Source organism: Mandrillus leucophaeus, unplaced genomic scaffold (genome assembly GCF_000951045.1).
Source record: "Mandrillus leucophaeus isolate KB7577 unplaced genomic scaffold, Mleu.le_1.0 Scaffold1065, whole genome shotgun sequence".
Lineage (NCBI taxonomy): Eukaryota > Metazoa > Chordata > Mammalia > Primates > Cercopithecidae > Mandrillus > Mandrillus leucophaeus.
This window is the reverse complement of record NW_012098821.1, coordinates 105,515-109,424: the sequence shown is the minus strand read 5'-3', so window position 1 is coordinate 109,424 and position 3,910 is coordinate 105,515. Positions and strand designations below refer to the sequence as shown.

Sequence of the window (3,910 nt, the reverse complement as noted above, 5' to 3'; positions counted from 1 at the left end):
CATGTAGTTAAGCAGTTTTGAGTGAGTTTTTTAATCCTGAGTTTTAGTTTGATTGCACTGTGGTCTGAGAGACAGTTTGTTATAATTTCTGTTCTTTTACATTTGCTGAGGAGTGCTTTACTTCCAACTATGTGGTCAATTTTGGAATAAGTGCAAAGTGGTGCTGAGAAGAATGTATACTCTGTTGATTTGGGGTGGAGAGTTCTGTAGATGTCTGTTATGTCTTCTTGGTGCAGAGCTGAGTTCAATTCCTGGATATCCTTGTTAACTTTGTCTCATTGATCTGTCGAATGTTGACAGTGGGGTGTTGAAGTCTCCCATTATTATTGTATGGGAGTCTAAGTCTGTTTGTAGTCTCTAAGGACTTGCTTTATGAATCTGGGTGCTCCTCTATTGCGTGCATATATATTTAAGATAGTTAGCTCTTCCTGTTGAATTGATCCCTTTACCATTATGTAATGGCCTTCTTTGTCTCTTTTGATATTTGTTGGTTTAAAGTCTGTTTTATCAGAGACTAGGATTGCAACCCCTGCCTTTTTTTGCTTTCCATTTGCTTGGTAAATCTTCCTCCATCCCTGTATTTTGAGCCTATGTGTGTGTCTGCACATGAGATGGGTCTCCTGAATACAGCACACTGATGGCTCTTTACTCTTTATCCAATTTGCCAGTCTTTGTCTTTTAGTTGGAGCATTTATCCCATTTACATTTAAGGTTACTATTGTTATGTGTGAATTTGATCCTGACATTATGATGTTAGCTGGTTATTTTGCTCATTAGTTGATCCTCCTAGCATTGATGGTCTTACAATTTGGCATGTTTTTGCAGTGACTGGTACCAGTTATTCCTTTCCATGGTTAGTGCTTCCTTTCAAATATTTTCACTGTTTTGCATACAATATAGATCCTTGGTTCAAGAAGGACTGAAACTGAAAACACTAAAATCCTAAAGTGGGAGTGATGAGTTTTTAAAAGTATTTCTAGACTGATAATAGGATCATCTAAATCTTTCCCATTCTGAAAGTTTCAGATCAAACACCAGAGGCAGAACATGTTCTTTAGAGAGATCCTCCAACATTTGCCATGAACTCATTAAGTGCATGAAGAGATGTATAGTTTTTCAAAATCATTTTAAGTTTACAACTAGAATAAATTATAATAGAATTCCTGGATTATAGTAAATATTGACATCTTAAAATAATACTGAATGCCATCACAATGGCAGAGTAGAAGATAACTGGCACAGTAGGAGATGCCAGCCTTCTTTCCCAACATATACCTACCCACACAAATAGAGAGCTATCCACAAATCAAAATAGCCCTGGGGGCCCTCAAGAGCCAATTTAAGAATCTGCAGCAACATGGTGGAGCAAAAATAGAGAATATCCACACAAAGGATCACTGGTGAGAAGGGCATACCTGAGGTGGCTACAAACAAAGAAGACAGGCGTGATTGTATCAGCCATGGGGCAGGTACCACTGTGGTTCCCAGTGTGGTCTGCTCTGAAAAAGAAACCAGCATCTTCTTCAACTTAGGCAATCAATGACCATTCATACTGGAGAATCCCAGAGAGGGAGACACAGCTGCACACACACCAAAAAGCAGCTGCTGTTGTGCCTCTCCAGTACTAGAGCTGCCACCTCTCCCAATACGGCATGTTCCAAGCCATGGCCACTCCACAAGTGTCCACATTCCAGATCCTGGCTCTGTGGCTGCATTGTGCCTACCCATGCCTCTGACACCAGATCCATCACCACAGCAAGCTAATTCACACCCAGACCCTGAAGCCAAAGTCTCTCTGTGCATACCAACACTTGAGACACCAGCTTAGCTACCACTAAGGTAGCTAGCCTGTGCTCTCATCCTAGATCCAAGGCTGCACAATGTAGGCCCATGCCTCAGACACCAGAGCAATTTGCACCCAGAGCTAACATCTCAGCATGTGCCCATAGAGAGCTAAACCCCAGATCCATTGTAGCTTTATGTACAACTGTGCTCCCATCCATGACTGCTTCATAAGCACCCACACTTCACATACCATTACAAATTTAACAGTATGAGTGTCTGAACCCCAGGTCCTGGTGCCATTACCATGCCAGGCTCAAAGCCATAGTCATTCTATGCATGCCTTACTTCAAGCCTCCATGAGCACTACTCATCAGACATGGGTGCCACTGTCAACTCAAGCAGGCCTGCAAGTTGGACCCAATGCCAAGAGGGATCCCCTCAGCAACAACTTCCCTGAGGGGAGAAAAGGATTTGAAGGACTCTAGCAGTCATTGCCACAATAGACCCCAACAGCCCTCATTGCTTCTTCAGACATCCCCAGGGTTGGCCGCTGAGGATCCCTGCAATTTTAGTTACCGTGATCTCAGCAGACAGAGCTTCATGGAGACTATACCGATGTGCCATCTCCAGTGCCAAAACCACTGAACCCCTCTTTTTAGGGGAAAGTCTTTCCCCACCAAAACCAGTCCAAAAAGTCTGGAAGAGATAACTACTCCACCAAATGAAAAGACAATGTAACACAGTAAGAAACTTGAAATGCTAAGCCATCACCATAAAAAGAACATGACTTCCTAGTAGCCGACCCCCAAAAATGGAGATCTATCAACTACTTGATAAAAATTTCAAAATAATTGTTTTTAAAAATCTTAGACTCAAGAAAATACAGAGAAATAATTCAAAAAAAAAAACTAGGAAGACAAATGTAACAGATGAAATTTTTTAAATTCTGGAGCTATGCAATACAACAGAAATGAAAAAACATCAAATAGAATCAACAGCAGAATTGATCAAGCAGAGGAAAATTTGAAAACAAAGGAGAGCAGTCGCTCTTCCTCAGGTGGCCACCATGGCGGGACAGGAGGATCCAGTGCAGCAGGAGATTCACCAGGACTGGCCTAACTGGGAGTACATTGAGATAATCACCAGCAACATCAAGAAAATCGCGGACTTTCTCAACTCGTTCGATATGTCTTGTCGTTCAAGATTTGCAACACTAAACGAGAAATTGACAGCCCTTGAACGGAGAATAGAGTACATTGAAGCACGGGTGACAAAAGGTGAGACACTCACCTAGAACAGTGACCTGCTGCTGCTGGGAAGTTGCTTTATACAACACAGGCCACATGGGAAAGGCCCCAGTAGCCTTCAGCTCCTTCCTTTCTCCTTAAAGAGCAACAGGGCTTATTCTTGTTTTTCTTTTTTCAAAAGTGTGGCCTTTGGGCTCTGCCATCTGGGCTGTGGTGTGTTATGTGGGGAGAAGTCCAGAGGAACTGTTGGAAACGACATTAGGCATTTTACCTTTTCAGTAACATTTTATAGATCTACTTGTCAAGGTATTTGAGACATTCACAGCCAAAACCCTGGGACTCTTTGTGAAGGTCCTCCCCGCCTCTATCTTTCTTTCTCTCTCTCTCAAACTTTCCTTAAAGTTCTCTTTGCCTTTACACTGCTTCTGTGAACAGTCTTTATCTCCTCACCACCTTTGGTGGGAAGTGAGGGGCAATCCTGGCCAAGACACTTATGCCCTGGCAATGTGCCTGCCAGAGAATGTTGTTGCAGATCCACCAGTTTCTTGTTGATTTGGGGAGGTCAAGACCAGGCCCCTACTTGGCTTGAAGGGACATTTTTAGACTTTTCTTTCTGTCACTTGGGAGTGTCTATGCCTCTCATATTTCCCTAATAAACTCAACTTTTTATCTGAAAAAAAAAGAAAAAAGAAAACAAAGGAGAAAAAAGTAAGAAGCCTATGGAATTTATGGGACAATATCAAGAGAGCGAATTCTTGAATTATAGAAGTTTAGGCAGAACAAGAGGAGAAAAGGACAGAAAGCTTAATTTAAAAAATAGGTAAAAACTTTCCAATCTGGGAAAATATATAAATATCCAGGTACAGGAAGGTAAAAGG

General features: G+C 41.9%; 1 pseudogene across 1 annotated transcript; it reads left to right on the top strand.

Annotated features, from left to right (window-relative positions):
* Positions 1-2,830: 2,830 nt before the first annotated feature.
* LOC105542862 lies at positions 2,831-3,700 on the top strand (annotated as a pseudogene). The gene has a single exon (XR_001006542.1). The product of XR_001006542.1 is annotated as a protein BRICK1 pseudogene (transcript).
* Positions 3,701-3,910: the final 210 nt, after the last annotated feature.